This window comes from Xenopus laevis, chromosome 5S (genome assembly GCF_017654675.1).
Source record: "Xenopus laevis strain J_2021 chromosome 5S, Xenopus_laevis_v10.1, whole genome shotgun sequence".
Taxonomy (NCBI): Eukaryota; Metazoa; Chordata; class Amphibia; order Anura; family Pipidae; genus Xenopus; species Xenopus laevis.
The window spans coordinates 45,947,125-45,965,535 of NC_054380.1; positions in this window are offsets into that span (position 1 = coordinate 45,947,125).

Consider the following 18,411-nt stretch of genomic DNA (forward strand, 5'->3'; position numbering starts at 1 on the left):
CCCTGACTCATTTATAGATTCTATTTTTTCCTGGTATAAAGTCCAAGTACTTGTATGTGTATTTGTTACCAGATACTGAAAAACCTATGTGAGAAGAAGTCATCACTTATAAAGATATGGCAAGCTCTGACAGTTATAATTTTCTAGGTGTTGACCTGTTCATCAACAGGTGTGAAACCTTCTGTACATCAGCACAGAGGATCTGTGAAAAATGATTTCGCATAGGTCAGGATCAGAATTCAGTCCACTGATAATAAAGAGAACGTATAAAACAGAACCTATTCATGGACAATGGCTCAGAGGCTTTGGTGTCCTTAAATTTGACGTTGCGCGCCATTGTGATGACATCACAGCGCTTACGTACCATGGACGCCATCATCTTGCGTGCGGCGCCAAAAAGGCGCTCCTCAAAGATGGTTTCTTTAACTGGTACTTATTACTAGAAGGTACTTCCCTGCCCATTTCTTATGCTTCCGAGTTACAGGAGGCCAGAATATCTAAAGTAGCACTGTACTATTAAAGGCTGCACAAGAGAAGTTTTTTTTATTATTACAGGAAATTGTTATTTTAAAGCAAACAAGTCTGCATAAAGTTCATGTAATTAGGGGCAGATAATAAATATGGAATTGAGCAAAGCAGAAAAATTCTAAGCACTTTTATATTTTTTCCCTGTCATGGAATTAGATATGTTTATCAAACCATTTACTGTTTTAATCACAGTGTTATTTTTGAAAAAAGTCAGTCTGTAGTTGATATTGTAGTCATCCTGATGAAGGGAGGGGTCCCCCCCCCCCGGAAACGTTGGCATAATAAAAGGGGTCAAATTCCCGACTGCATAATCCCATGTGTGTACGGATCTGTTTCCAAACAATTGCTGTTAGTCAGTAGTTGAACAGTTAAGCTCCATTCTATACTACGGGTGTTGGCGCTCAGCTACTGCACAGAGTTCTACCAGCCAACAGAATCATTCAGTCCCAGGAAATGTATTTAATTTGTTTAAAAAAAAAAATTCCGTTATAGTAACAGCGAAAATTATTTGTAAGCCTGTCCCAATTCTTATTTTTTACACACAAATAATAAATCTGCCCCTAATTCTGTTAAAGCTGTTTAATCATATTCACTGGATGTTCCTAGTTTTGCAATGCCTGCAACGTATTAAACCTGTCTTTATTCAAGCTTTAAGTTAATTAAGTGATTTGGGTGCTTATGATAGTGTCAAATTGATATTCTACAGAACAAGATTCTTAAAACTAGGTATGAGACCGGTCGTCCAGACTGCTCGGGACCTGGGGTTTTCCAGATAAGGATCTTTATGGATTCTGGATCTTTCCATAATTTGCAACTTTATATCTTACATCCACTTTCTGGATAATGGATTTCCAGATAATGGATTCCATTCCTGTATTACCCCCACTCTGTCTTTATTTCTACCAGACAGCAATGTTATATCTCATGATATTAAATACTTTATTACAACTTGAAAGCCTGGTCTGCCTACTTATGTGCAATAAGCATCATTACATATACCTTCCCCCAACACTCACATGAACTCTCATAGCAGATTCAGGCTTAAGTGAGATGTCCCTTGCAACACTGGGAATGATGACATGAGTGACATGTGATTGACAATTTAGAAAGTAGAAAGGCAACCAAGCTTATACAATTGGTATGTATATTAAGAATTATGGGTTTAATACAAATATATGTTAGTCAGCCTCTTTTACTTTAGATTTGCATTTTACTGTAATATGTGCATCAGTAGGTAGTGCTGGTTCTATGTAAACATATGTATATACACTGCCACCTTTTCTGTAGTGAGAAAATCACTTTGCACCAACATTATATGCGAGAAACCCTGCCTGTACCCTTGAAATTAATGAGCTTGTCTATCTTATTCATATGCTCCTTTATTCTCTACAAAGTTCTGCATCATAAGTGCAACCTGCTTTTATTTCTCCTTGAAAAGGACCCACAATTTGATCTTGTGTACCAAAGAGATCTAACTCACTGTAAAAAAAAAAAAAGAAAAAAAGCTGACCAATGATTTAGTTTAAACTCTACAGTTCTACTGAAAGAAATAGTATAAAAAAAACAAAAAGGTCTTTTGGCATGTTTTCTTTTTTGCAAGGAATGTCAGCAGTATTAGCATTGTAGACACACTCCAAGGGCTTTTACAGGTCACAAAATATATTGTTAGTAAACATATTGCAACCATTTGCAGAGAGGATTTTTTTCTTGTTGTTGTGATGTTAGAAGGCAAGATGACTGTGCCTAAAGATATGTCATTTTTATCAGCTACAAAGAGGAAGCCTGGGTTCAGCATGTGCTTGTTGCAGTAATGAAACATACTGTTAATACCATGCTCAGAAATGCCTTGTTTCTTGGAATAAACTAAGCTGTAAAACAGCAATTGATGCTGAGAAGTGACTTGATCTATTTTCTTTATTAATGCTAGGCCAAATATAATTTTCCTGTTAGTCGCTGCAAGGGAAAAGTAATGCGTTTCTCCTTAGATAAGTCATTCCACTAGAAAGGAAATTGTGCTCAGCCCACCATGTGTGACGATTATCCATAAAGTAGTTCATCTACTTAATATGGGCCTAAAAGTGAGACATTAAATTATACCAAAACATGACATTTATGAGCAGCAGTGTCAGGGTGAAATAGCCCCTTTGTCAGGTAACATACATTGTAAATCTTTTCCAAGGTTTCTTAATCACTAATATCTCTTTAACACATGAAAATATAGAAACCACAGGACAACAAATCTGACTATTCATTCAATCGTAGATGAAGTTACAGGCATTGAACTCGTTATTTGGAAACCCGTTATCTAGAAAGCTCTGAATTAAATAAAAGCTGTCTCCCTTAAACTATGTTTTATCCAAATTTTAAAAAATGTTTTTATTTTTCTCTGTAAAAATAAAACAGTACCTTGTACTTGATCCAAACTAAGATATAATTAATCCTTGTTGGAAGCAAAACCAGCCTATTGGGTTTATTTAAGATTTATATTTTTCTAGTAGACTTAAGGTATGAAGATCCAAATTACATAAAGATCCAATATCTGGCAAACCGCAGGTCCCTAGCATTCTGGATAACACGTCCCATACCTGTACTATATTTTTATAAGTACAGGTATGGGATCCATTTTCCGGAAACCCATTATCCAGAAAGCTCCGATTTATGGAAAGCCCATTTTCCATAGACCCCATTATAATCAAATAATTCAAAATTTTCAAAATAATTTTCTTTAATAAAACAGTAGTTTGTACTTGATCCAAACTAAAATACAATTAATCCTTACTGGAAGCAAAACCTATTGGGTTTATTTAATGTTTACATGCTTTTCTAGAAGAAACGGTATGAAGAATGTAATTAAGCAAAGATCCCTTATCCTGAAAACCCCAGGTCCCAAGTATTCTGTTTAACAGGTCTCATACAATCTAAGAAAGAAAAGTTATACGAGACAAAACAATAGCACTGGATATCTAAGGTTCTAAAATATTTATTAAAATAAACTAGAGGTTTTTCACGTCATCTAAATGTCTGAAATATACACACCCACTTAGAATGTACATCCTACAGGTGTTCTGTTTATAAGGGGTAACTGATTAGATCACAGCACAGGTTTGGCAGGAACATAAGTGCAAGACTGAGGACAAGCATTATACAAATAACTGCAAATATCTATAAACAGCACTAAATGAGGACCTGCACTGGTTCCAGTACTAACTTGCAGCTAAGTATCAGGCAAGAGTTAGCTGACATTAAAACACAAAGGCGTCTGCATGCTGTTAAAGAGAGGGGATAGGCAGTCAGGAGAAATGGCTGAATTACAGGCAGGTACAGTTTTAAGAAACCAGAGAACTCAGAAGTCAGACAGGCCAGGTCATACATGGTTAGACAAACAACCTAAAAAAAGTACCAATGGATTATTCACAAAAACAGGATCAGAAAATCCAATGCTACTGAAGATTTTCAGTAAAGCTACAACTACAATTTGCAGATATTCAAACAACCAAACCACCCACACCAAATCTGTTTGCTCAGTCAAAGAACCGCACCCACAGGGGTCCTATACATAATCTCTGATGGCACCTGATTGGTGCAGACACAGGATGCAGTTAACCCCTATCCCCCTATCCTTGCTGGATAAAGTAGCAATTCTAACAACACGTGTCGCTTAGGGAGGAATGTATAAACATTTGAGATCTATAGAAACATAAAATTCTTGATGTATTTGTAATCAAGTTTTACAACGTGAATAAGTGAAATTTATGGAATTAAAAAAAATCAAATATGCATACAAGAAAAACTTGTGCCAAGATCCTGGTTATAGAAAGTATTTCATGTTCACTGCACTCATTGCAGTGGATAACTTATATATTATGTTGGGTTGGACAGACTAATTTGCATAGCAAATACATTCACGTTCTTCAGTTCTAGGTTTTTTTCGAATGCTAATTTCAGCCTTTCTGTTCTTCAGGCAGTTGCTTTGCCTCGATAAATGTATTTTTATTGCTGCAATTTTCATCCCACCCTTAATTGCTCTGGCATTTTATAAAAGTGACCCACTGCAATGAGTACAGTGAACAGGAAGAATGAAGTCTGTAATTTCTGCTTTAATGTTTTTTTCCTTAAACAAACAAGGCAACTGGTTACTATGCCTTCATATTACTCACATTGGGGAAACCTAGAACTGATGAAAGAGGGGAGGAGGTAAAGGTATTTGCTTTGCTAATAGTTGTCTGTCCTATCCTACTGGGGCAAGGATACATATTTAAATTTAGAATAAATAAACTGTGTTTTAACTGATATATTCCCAGTAGTGAGACCCCCTGTTTAAGTAATTCTCTGCTATACGATTCTTTTGTTCTTAAATGTATTTTCACTTTACTTTGGGGGGGAGCTGATTGATGAAAACAAACAAAAAGTGCAGATTCTGAACACATATTTTCATCTGTCTACACAAATGAGGAACCAGTTAATGAAGGTTTCCTTCTTGATAGTCCCAATTCTAGTAATACAACTAATAATGTATGGTTCACACATGAGGAAATTCAAAAGAGACTAGAACATATTAAGATAAATAAAGATCCAGGGCCATATGGTATTCATCCCAGGGTACTTAGTAAGCTTAGCGCTGTGATTGCCAAACCTCTTTACTTAATTTTTTCAGGATTCTTTGAGTGCCGAGAGACTAGCGGATTGCTAACGTGGCGCCGCTATTCAAAAATGGATCCCGTTCTCAGCCTCCAAACTATAGGCCTGTTAGTCTGACGTCAGTGGTAGGAAAGCTTTTCGAAGGGTTAATAAAGGATAAGATACTGGACTTCATAGCAAATCATAATACTATGAGTTTGTGCCAGCATGGTTTTATGCGCTATAGATCTTGCCAGACTAACTTAATTTCTTTTTATGAGAAGGTAAATAGGGACCTCGATTCTGGCTCTGTGCTAGGTCCCTTACTTTTCAACTTGTTTAATAATGACCTGGAGGTGGGCATTGAAAGTACTGTTTCTATTTTTGCAGATGATACTAAATTGTGCAGAACTATAGATTCCATGCAGGATTCTGCCACTTTGCAGAGTAATTTGTCTAAATTGGGAAACTGGGCAGAAAACTGGAAAAAGAGGTTAAATGTTGATAAATGCAAGGTTATGCACTTTGGCAAAAATAATATATATGCAAGTTATACACTAAATGGCAGTGTGTTGGGAGTTTCCTTAAATGAGAAGGATCTTGGGGTTTTTGTTGATAACAAGATGTCTAATTCTGGGCAGTGTCATTCTATGGCTACTAAATCAAATAAAGTTCTGTTTTGCATAAAAAGGGCATTAACTCAAGGGATGAAAACATAATTATGCCTCTTTATAGGTCCCTGGTAAGGCCTCATCTGGAGTATGCAGTGCAGTTTTGGACTCCAGTACTTAAGAGGGATATAAATGAGCTGGAGAGAGTGCAGAGACGTGCAACTAAACTGGTTAATGGGATGGAAGACTTAAATTATGAGGGTAGAATGTCAAGGTTGGGGTTGTTTTCTCTGGAAAAAGGCGCTTGCAAGGGGACATGATTACACTTTACAAGAACATTAGAGGACATTATAGACAAATAGCAGGGAACCTTTTTACCCATAAAAAGGATCACCGTACCAGAGGCCACCCCTTCAGACTAAAAGAAAAGAACTTTCATATGATGCAACGTAGATGGTTCTTTACAGTGAGGTTGTGAAATGCACTGCCGGGGATGTTGTGATGGCTGATTCTGTTAATGCCTTTAAGTGTGGCTTGGATGATTTCTTGGATAGATATAATATCAAAGGCTATTGTGATACTAATTTCTATAGTTAGTATAGGTATGGGTATCTATAATTTATCTGAGAGTAGGGAGGGGTGTGTGTGGATGCTGGGTTTTCATTTGGAGGGGTTGAACTTGATGGATTTTTGCTTTTTCCAACCCAATTTAACTATGTAACTATGTATTATAATACACCATGATTTTTGCCCTTTGTGTCCTGTTCTGACTAGCACCGATTCCAGGATGCCGCCCCACCCCCTCTCCAGATCCTCGCTTAAAAAAATCAGTGTCGGAGCGAGTCAAATGGGGGCAGCATCGCTAGTGCATTGAGCACAATGGGGCTCTCTGCACTAACGGAGCCAAATTTCGGGGTTAACATTTTATCATAACTAAACTAGCATAAACCCAAAATGATAGTAAAATCCTATTCGGTCACTTTTAAAAAGCCTTAAGACATGTTATTGCACAACAAAACCCTTTATAAAAAAACTCCAGGTTCCAGGAATTTTCCTACCAGTTTGCAGGATAATTTTGACTTCTTTGAGCAGTTGAAGATCATTCTTTTTACCTTGCCCATAGTGACCAAAAGGTATATATCAGATATAAAGGGATTTTCAGAAAAGTGTGCCTCTTATACACAGTTTTTTATTTATGTTTCATGATGTTAAATAAAATGAATCCCCAAATTAGGCCAAATTTCAAATGGTATGCTCAAAGTTTCACTTTAGTATGTTGTTGGTTTTTAGAATAATAAGCAAATATGTTGCATATACCCTCTAAAAGGGATTGAGTACATGGCATACCTGATATTTCAGTAAAAATTTCTAAAAAGAAGTGTACATAATGATGAGGCAGATATTTAAACAGTATGCATTCATAATTAGGCATAGTTAGTAAGAGCTACCTTTTAGCCTTTAATATAATAATTCACTAAAAATAATTGTTTTAAATAATAAAAGCAGTTACTTTTGTCCAAATATAAAATGCATGTAATTTTATAAATTAAAGATACCAAACAATGGATTGGTTAAAATACTATTACATTTTATCAAATCAAAAGTAAAACACAGACATTTTAGTTTAGATGCTGGATATCTTGAAATTAGAGTAATTTTGAAAAATATGGTGGTTGTGATGAAAGCATTGCCTTGAGATGTAAATGATCCTTTTGGAACCACTGGGGCTAAATCACTTTTACATAGGACAAAAAAGAATGTTCCTGACTTTAACATAATTATATATATTTCATTTTTGATTGCGTCTAGAGATGTAGAGTACAAGCAACATCCATGGACCTACTGTGAATAGCACCAACACTAGCCCAATTTTGCATCCAACTCTTGTGTTCATAAATGAGCCACATTATCCTAAAAGGCCTCTTTTCCTTTTCAGCAAGAACAAACTCTATTGAAAAAGTATTATAAAAGCATGGCTAAAATTTAATTCCTTTCTAATAGTTATATAACATAATAAACCTAGTTTTTGTAGTTCTGTCAAATAAACATTTTAAGAGTTCGGGAAACAGAACTCAGAGTTCTATCAAGGGTAAAGTTTCACATTCCATTTAGCAAAGACATTGCAAGCATCCTGTTTTTTGTCAAAAAAATGTATAAGGTTGATTTGTTCATTTTTTCCCCATTTTTTCCAAAAAATGTATAAGGTTGATTTGTTCAACTTTTCAATATATTGCCATATTTAACATATCTTTTAGTTTCTTTGGGAGAGGTCATGCCAAATAAAGAGAAAAGCAGTTATGGTCTTACTCCATCCAAAGAAAATACTCTCTTTCACTTAGTTAGGACTGAGGACACTGCCTTGACGGGGCATACTTTGTACAAATCCTGTAACTAAAGGTGTCTCTTTTTACAAAATGTAGACATTTTCCATTTACTGAAAAATTAGGTTCTGGTTTTCTCTTGACAATATAATGGAGTACTGAGGTAATGTGTTTAGTATGTGATCCAAGCCACACCTACGTGCACCCAACTGTTTTTTTATTGAAATTGGGGGGATGAGCTGCATTATTATTATTATTATTATTATTATTATGAGACTAAAATCTTGCCCACTTGTTCAACATAAAAAGCATATTAATTCCCAGAATCTGGGTTTTGAATACTCTTGTTCCTGTCTAAACGGACTTTTTGCTTTCGAAATTCATTTATAAGATAGCCCTTGGATAGTATAATTTCCATGTGAGCTTCCCAATTTGAAATAGAGGCATCAGTGGCCATCACTCAAGCCTCAACCTCAAAAGCTTTCTGTATTCTATTCTCCTATGCATATCTGATATATATAGAGATTTTAGATCCCAAGTACTGTATTTCTTACTGATTGTACTATGAAATGTATTTTTTGTACATTTTTTATGACTATTTATTGATATTGTTGACACTGCTTCTGTTGAGGCCATAATGTAATCCAGTACATTTATTTAATGATGAACTGGAGGTTGTAGGGATTGGCTAGCCTTCAGGACCTATTTCCAAATCAGACCAGCTTAAGTGTGAGAAAAAACCCCGAAATCATCTCAGTATTCAGTAAACGCTGAATAAAAGCTTGTATACACACTGATACCAATGAAATGGGAAATTATTATTCTGTATGCATTATTTTCTAGCAAAAAAGCACATCATTACTTCCAGAGATAAGCCTTTTGCCAGTGCTCCACGTATAGCACTATAGGGGGAATGTAATGAAAGAGAAAAACAATTTGCACGAATAAGAATAAAAATTTACATTTTGCAATGTAATATCCTTCCTTAAACTGTTATTACATTTGCGAATTTTAACTGCACACTTTTAAAAGGTGCTTGAAGGTGTTGGAGCAAACATAACTTTTTCAGTAAGAACTTTTATTACATTCACTATGCACTGGCGCAAACTATAAAATTCGCAAACATTCTTCCACCGTCAAAAGAGGTCGCTAAACAGTTTTTGGGTTCACAAACGCTATACTAAATTGGCGCAAAGGAAAATTTGTTCACGCAAAGGCTTCACTTTTCGCATTGCAAATAATTTTTACTGTTACTGACTTTTATTAGCATTAATTCCCTCATACCTCTGTGCTAATGATTATCATAATCTTTTTGAATTCAGTTTGCACCAATATTATGCCACAAGGTAATTCTGGAACTGAAAGAGTTTTTTTTTTCAGGCATCTTTCTCATTACAAGACTACTCAGTTTTCTGCATTCTATTTTATGCTTATAGTGATACAAAAAGGAATTGTAGAAATGTTGGAAGGCTAACTGATGCAAAATTATAATGGAAGAAAGGCTGAAATGACTGTAAACATACAAAAAAAAAGGGTTTTAACAATGTGCATTTCCTACATTCCCAAATTAACAATCTCTTCTTTGTACATAATATTTTAAAAGAGAGGTTTTTCATTACAAGTTTAAGATCATAAATTTACCAAGCCATGTGGTTGCCCTAACTATTTTTCCATGTTTGCAATAGGCCTGTACCTCCCTGTTTGGTGGTATTTTTTTGGAAAAATGTATCCTGACCAAAGTATTGGTCTCACAGCCTGATCTTCCCCTGCTATAACTTGTATAGGAGAAAGATCTCATGGACCAACACCCATTACAAATACACAATAACACTATTAAAGGAATGTTTGACAATTTTATATTCATAAACCCTTTGTTTTTGAGAATGTATGCATTTGCACAAAATTCCTTTTTGAATTTTAGCAATCCCCTCTTTTCTGTATATTCCTTGGGCCTATAGTGTCAGAGCTTCCCTCCATAACCAGAATAAACAATATAAATGTATATATAAATGTATATTTTCTAGTTCTTGTGCTTATAATATTTTTGAAATTGTTTCATTCATTATGAAATGATCATGCATTTGAAACTCCCTTGTATTGGCTTTTATTTACTTTTTCTTGGGCTGATACCAAAAGTCTTCACTGTCAACCTTTGCCACAACTTTCTGTTTTTTAAATGTCTATCTTGTCTGTACAAAGCTTCTAGATTAGAACTGTCCAGCTGGAGTCCTTCAGGTTAGATGTGGCCTTTAGTTTTTTTGCCCCACATCTGATACCTTGAATAAGGTATGTCAAAAATATTTCTGCTGTTTGGAAAAAGTTGGGCATCGCTGTTTTAGACCTTTTAAGAAAAAAATATTTTGCATCACTCACCACTCTCTTAAAGGCCTGGTATAAAAACATGTTTTTTTACTTTTTCAGTTTCTTGATTTTGGATTAATTTGTATTATCTTAGGCAGAAAACCAATGTCTAGGCTGTATCAATGTTATAGAAGACAGTATTTTCTAAATACTTGCCTTGGCTGTTTCAGTCTTCTAGAAGGAAAGACATTTTGCCTCAATGAGTTCATTCTTTGATAGCATTTTGGCCTGGAAAATTTGAAGACTATTCATTTATCAAGTGTGAAACCAGTTAAAAAGTTATTTTCAAATGTCCAATCCATATTTAATGTCTTCAACTGAAATCATGTGCATCCTATAGAGATAAGCATCATCAATCCTAAATAGAACTCTATTACCATGTCACATAGTAAAGTGATCGTGATCTTATGCCTCCTTCCAGATTATAATGTTAAAAAAACTGACCATGTAACTATGAACAGTGCGCTCAACATATTATGCACTCTGGTCATATTGGATTGAAAATCTGGTATGAGGATCAGAGAGCAGTATCAGTAAATAACCAAGCCCTGTTGAAACAGCTTGCTATAGGGCCCCATTCTAGGCTCCTGATGTTCTCTAACTTGAAGTGAGTGTGAAACTTGCCATTCCTCAATGTAATTTACAATTAAAGGGCTGAATAACACTCTTATGACTATCTATGTGGTTGTAAGATCCAGAGTACCAACTAAAAATGGTCATACTTGAATAGATCTACTTGTTTGGTGTGATTACCAAATGAAAATATCAACATTTGACCTCAATGTGCAAGGCCAAATCACATAGATCCAATTGCTGCCCCTAGATACGAATGCAGTTCCATTCAGATTCATCAGTAGGGAACATCATCAACATGCCAATGCGGTTCTCTCTGAATGGAATTTTTTAAACCTGCATGATACATATAGGCCCAACTTTTGGCCAGATATTGGTTGAACAGGCTGTTAGAAGGGGGCTATTAGCTACCAGCTGGGATCTGAGAGGGGTCTAGTAGGCAGGTTTTAAAAAGTGCATAGTAATTTGTGCATCTTTGCATACTGAAAGGCATGGCTTTAATGAATATGTTATTAACCTAAAATATAAGGGTTTATAACCCTTATTGTGCACATTTTGCATGACATTAAATATACTTGAGAACAGTTATGCAATGCTACAAAATTAGGCCATTAACTGAGCACGCATAGTGGTACAAGTGTACAACATTATATGTATATTATGTTTTCCATTCTTCCCAACAATGATTAGTGACTTTATATGATTTTACATATAATGATATTAGTCATTTACTTGTTATCCTGTGTTTAATTTCCATGGGAGTGTGTATTATAATTAACAAATCATTCATCATGTTTCTCTTTCAGTCTAATATTAAACCTGAACACTTTAGTTAACAACGGTAATGCCTCAGAGTTTACTATTATGACATGTATAGAAGATAGTTAAGTCCTTTATTCAGCACATACTGTGGTGTGATGCACCTTAAATCCTCAATCTGACTGGTCTGCCAAGTTACTGGAATTTTTCCTGGTGGTCCCTCGTCTGGGCTGTAAACAGCATGAAGATAAATAGGTTCTGCCTGCACACCGTCTGTCTGGGCTGTCCTTAGCAGTCTATCTGTATCCACTGAATTAGTCTGTGTTCCTGTACTAATGCAACACACAGAACACAGAGGAGAGAACAGCTTCCAACATAGAATTAGTTGAGAAGCTGCCATGCTGATTGCTGTGAAATTTCTATGTATAAAATGATAGAGTAACAGATGACCCACAATTTTGTGCACACGGTGGGTCACCCATGATTGTGCAGGGGTGGGGGCCCCGAGGAAAAAGTTTGGGGAGGAGGAGGCCACCATAGTTATGCCACTGACATGAACTGTCATCTAATGGGCAAACAGCTGTTGGGCCCTTGGTGCCCCAGTCTGACACTTTTTAAATATCCGTAATTGGTTACTAAATGCAGGAATAATATCTAAAGTAGAGTTGATAAAGTTGATAATGTGCAACCATGTGTCAGAGGGTGCCATACAGTGGTGCTGACTTGTCTTGTTATTATACTTCAAAAACAATTTCAGGTAAAATGTATGCCTTTTAATATCGGCTCCAAACAATGCACTGAAAGTCAGTGTGAAGAGACTCCCACTGCACTATATTCATATAATGCACTATTTTACACCAGGTACTGTTTACCCTAAAGGCCCCCATATGCAGGCCGATAAAAGCTCCTGACAGACTGAGTCGGCAGCTTATTGGCCCGTGTGTGGGGCCATCTGATGGGCGTCCCCAAAGTCGGGCAGACGTCGTCAGGCAGGGTAAAAAATCCTGTTGGATTGTGGCCGCATCTGTTCGTTGATGCTGTCCCGCGATCGACCGCCCTTACCACCTCCATTCTGATCTGATCATTGGGCCCTAGGGATCGAAAACAGCCCAATATCGCCCCCTCAATGTGGGCACATAGGGGAGAGATATGCTCTTTTGGAGACATCACCAAATGAGCGGATCTCCCTATATATGGCCACATTAAGGCTATTGGGTTGTAAAATTTTGACGTAAATTTTGGTGTAACCCTGGCATACCTGATTTTATAAATGGGCACAGCAGAGCTTTTACATATGGAATTTACAAGGTTAACGCTGTAATTTGAACCAGATTTTATGGTGTAAACATAATTTATATAAATATACCCCTAAATTCAAGTTTTTATTAAATAGTTGTAGTTAGGTCTTTTAAAGTACCAAACAATAATGTTCAATACAATACTATCAGTACACTGTACAGCTTAGAGCCCAACTTCAATGTAGGAGAGCGACTTTGTCCTTTTTTTCTGAAAGGATTAATATAGAACAAAGAAATAAGCTCATAAATCCAAATCTGGTACATGTGATGAATTGTTAGGATGCCACTATGTTTTGTATGGTTTCTTTTCACTTGTATTTAACTTGATCTCCTTAATAACATACTAATATGATCATATAAGCATGTCTTTAAAAGGGAACGAGGTAAATATTTTAGTGCATTTTAGTGCATTAATTCCAATGTAGCACACACATAGACAGATAGAAAGATAGAGAGATAGAAGGGTAGAAGGATAGACAGAAAGAAACCCAAACTTTTTCATTAAAATACAAAAATGTAATCAAAGCATCATCTTAAAAATGTACATACAGATCCCATGGAATTCCACCTTGAATACACTCTGGTACTTAAATAGTTGTCTATGCCTATGATTAAGCAATGGAGTGAATGGAACACGCAAGATGGAATACCATGGGCAGGATCATCATCAGAAATCTTAGGGCCCCATACAACCACCACAGGCCCCACACCCCCCCACACCACAGTAAAAAAGCCATACAAACAGGGCTGCTAACACATGAATGATAAAAACCCATTGGTGGCCAGGGTTCCCCTACAAGTTAAAAAAAACAATTCATCAAGGACCCCCATGAAAGTTAAAAAAACTTCACTGGTGTCCAGCCCCCCCCCCACAAATTAAAAAACCCATTGATAGCCACAGCCCACCCCTACAAATTAAAAAACCCCACTGGTGGCCAAGGGCCCCATAGAATTTTTTTTAAAAAACATTGGTGACCATGGACCCATAGAGGATTAAAATTAAATATTGGTAGCCAAAGTTTTAGTTAAACAAAAAAATATTGGTGTTCAATGGAACTTACCTTAGGTTCTTCTTCCTTATCCTTGGTTTTTTTTATCTAATAGCTTTTGCTCCCTTTCTGTGTCTTTTACATTAGAAACTAGATTTTAAAACCTATAAAGGATCTAAAAAGAAATGAAACAGAGTTGATAGTGGCAAACACATACAAGATAAACTGGGCAAAAAAAAAAGAATTTCAGTACCACAAACTATCTTGTTGTAGAGTTCTTTCACAGCTTAGTTGTCAGTTGCAGTTGGTAAAAGTAAGAAAAACAAAATATTTTTTTGCTTTTTGTTGTTCTGATATAAGAAAGAAACAATGAGAATCTGAATCTATTTATTTTCCTAAAAGGGAAGCAAAGCAGTAATCAAACCAGTTTGACATTGTATTATGTGTTCTAATACCAGCAGTCTTGATTTTATTTTTCACTTGAAGGGCGTATTAAAGCATTCTCTGCTTGATTTGTCTTACAGGGCTTGGAGGCATGGGGGGATTCTGTGGGTGTCAGTACTCCACCCCAACAAGCCCCGCATATTAGAAAGCTAATTAATAAAATGAAATAACTGTGGCTGATGAATATGAAAAATGTAATGCTCATATGAAGTAAATGTTTCACTCTTCTATTCAGCTTTCTGCTTCCTCATTTTCTGTAGGTTCTGAAGCTGCATTGTTGATCGTCCAATCAGAATGGAATGTAATCAGATATTTTATACATTATCATTCCATGTAAATAAAATCAAAGGACACTAAAACAGTTAGTCTAACTGCAATCAGATTACAAATCTCTGAGAAATGTCTCAAAAGAAAAAAGTATTGCAGGCTACCAGACCAGTATAAGGACAAGCAGACAGAAGATTCTAATTGTAGGTGGATGTTCAAAGATTAAAGCAGAAACAATACTTTCTTGAAAGATTAATAAGTGCTGGGCACAGATTTCCAGGTCACAAAAAGAACCTACATGAAATAAATGTATCATGATCAGGAGAAAATGGTTCTTGTTGATAATAGAGTAAATAATAAAAAATCACCACTTTATTTGTGTCTTACCAAATACATAACTGTATAAATTATGTAGTTGTTCTTCCTGGTATATATCTTTTGTATAAACTGCCCGATGTCTCTATATTTAAGTGTATATGTTTGTTAAAGATTGGTGGACTATTTTGTTTGTTCCTAGGATATGCCCTGCGCTTTTCACAACATGTTTCTCTGTATTTATTTCTTGTTTCTAGTGCAATTGATGGATGACAGATTTGTCTAGGTTTGCTCATTTTCATGTATCTCAAAACTTTCAGTAGTGCTGAGAGAGACATTCAGTGTGCATTTGAAAATTTTAATTTTCACACCTTGAGTAGGATATGAATCAACATTGCCTTACTTAAATGCTTGTTTGGCAAATAACAATCTGTTGTTCTTTCTAAGATTACAGTGCTAAGATCATAGCACACATGGTGATAGTTTAGAACAGTACTAAATATAGATATAATACTAAATGTAGGGAGTAGGTTTCCTTAGGCTGAATTAAAATATGGCTCAAGAGTAGTAAACTTTGGAACCTCGCATTGCCTAACCACAGGACCACAGGTTTATTCTATACATTATGCAAAATAGAAAAGTACTATCAAATCACAGGATATCTATCTATCTATCTATCATCTATCTATCTATCTATCTATCTATCTATCTATCTATCTATCTATCTGTCTGTCTGTCTGTCTGTCTGTAGATATAATCTGTTTATCATTTATGAGGATACTGAATGTTTTGCATAGCACCCAGACACTAAACATGAGTGACATGAGTATAATGTATGTTTATTTTATAAACTTCATACATAGATGTATAGTAGTAATAAACCATTGCACAGGGGACTTTCTGGCAAAACAGTACTAAATATCAAAAAAGTCTCCAGTGCAAAATCAGACTAATAAAAGCCACACTTGCACTGGCATCTATAAATGTTTAAGTCTATTTTTACCAATATCCCCATTTTTATCTCTATGTATGGTATGTTTACAAGTATTGTAAGTGTTCAGATTTATATGATCCCAGTGGCTGGGAACCCAGTGCAAATTAAAGGCAAACACCCTCTTGATTAGGGAGTTCAGTTAACACAGGATAGTTCTGGGCACACTACCAGAATTAGTTACAATGTAACCAGTGAGGGATAGTGGCTTGTGTGTAGCACAGTTCACCTGCACATACAGCTGCCTAGAGACAGGAGCTGCTTCTCAGAAGCAGAGGAAGAGATGCTCACAATTGAGGAGGGAATGCAGCTTGATTTCAGCAGTGTCAGAATGCCAAAAGAGACAGGAGGTAAAGTAAAGGTTAGCTGGCCAGGTCAATCACTAGAGTACAGAACAAGTAACTAGGGATGAGACAGAGTACAGGCTGGGTCATACACAAGTTAAAGCAGTACTAAGGAGAAATACAAAAACAAGGTCAGACAGGCCAAGGTTCAAACCCACTATCTGATTAACTGAACACCTTGACTCCCTAGATATGAATTTTCCAGGAACACCTAACTCACACACAGAAACCTGCTTGCTCAGGCAATTTGTCTCATTGGGCAGAATCTATAAATTATACAGTTAATTATCAGACTTCATCAAGGTGAGTGGTCAAATTGTCTCTTAGGGGAATATTTACTAAACTCTGAATGCAAAAATCACGAATTTTTCGGAATTTATTAAACCCAGAGGATGGAAAAATCCGAATCTGAAAATCCAGCATGTCAGACCTGTCGAGGTTGCATATAAGTCAATGGGAGAAGTCCCAATGATTTTTTGATGTGTGCTGAGTTTCGTGCAATACCGAAGTTTTCGGGTAAAAATTCAGAAACAAACCCGTGAAATTCGTGAAAATTGGATGAAAAAAAATCCCAAAAAATAACCCCCTTAGACTCCAGCAGCAGTATGGAGCCGGTGCTCAAGACCTGTAGAAATCAAGTAGAAAACAGGGAGAATTGAAAAGTTATATTACAGAAAGTCACACAGCAAGAACAAGTAAACTATGCAAAGCTTAAGGCATTCATACATTCAGTAAGAGGCAGTAAAAGTAGAGTATAATACAAATGCAAAATATATTAAATGAGGATAACCATCATGTCACACAAACAAAATCAAAACCAGAGATGGGTGGGGGGAAATAATAGAAAGCAAAGTAAAGCTTCACGAAAGAAATAGGCTTAAACGGGTCAAATTACACAGCAGCCAGCTTGTGCATGAATGAGCATCAGCAAAGGTTATTTGAAGAGTAAGTTGCACCAGATCTCAACCCGCATGCTGCGAATAGTAAGGGGAGGCCATTGGAAGGAGTTGTATGATAGTTTGGCAAAAAGAGTTTACCTCATACTTTGTTTCATCTTCCATGCTACTTTCCTTCTTACCCTTTCACTTTTCATCTCTCTTCTCCTCCTTCCTTTTCTTCTGTACAATAGACTTTCCCTCCGTATAAGATATTTTTGCATCCTTCCCTATCATTTATTTTGTTTGGATCTTCCTAATTTGTTCTTGTGTCCCTCGGTTCAATTCCAGAACTGGAAAAGTGACAGGAGATGAAATCTCTTTTATCTCAGATACAACCAGTCCGGGGATATATGTGACCAGCAGATGGGCAGTACTGTTATAGATTAAAATTGAAGGAGGATAATTTTGAATTCAGATAAGTGTTATGAATTAACTCCGGAGGGAATTTAATACATAAATATATTAGCATAAGACTCAGGTCTTGTGCAAACAAAAATAGCCTTGAGTCTGTATGGACCATGGGTTATTGAGTCTCAGATATAAATTCTACCAAGGCAAGTCTAGTTGAGAAAGGTAATATGCAAATTAGAGACATAAAGTTGGAAGAGCATAAACAATCATTTCTAGTAATGGAATTGTCACAAAGGTGCTGACAAGTAGGCTTTCCTTTGTGAATTCCATTGGTAGTCTTGGAGATAATATAATAAAGGAGCAAACTATAAATGTCTAGAAACCCCTACATAATCTAATAAGATGGCACCATTTACTGGTCAGATGTTTGAAAGGAAATATATGAGTGGTTGTTATGGGTTACTAGACCATGACATTGCCCTTGTTTTCACTTTTGAATCTGATCTCTTCCACTTGTTTCATGTTGGGGCACCAGCTGCATGAAATTTGATGCTTGGATAGGTTGATGTGGAGAGGGAATCTACGTTTTAAGACCATCTGTTTTACTAACAGGCTACATACATTATTATTTGTATGCATCAAAGGGCATTTGCTAAATATATGAAGATATAAACTAACCAGGTTTGTTGAAATACGCCATTTCC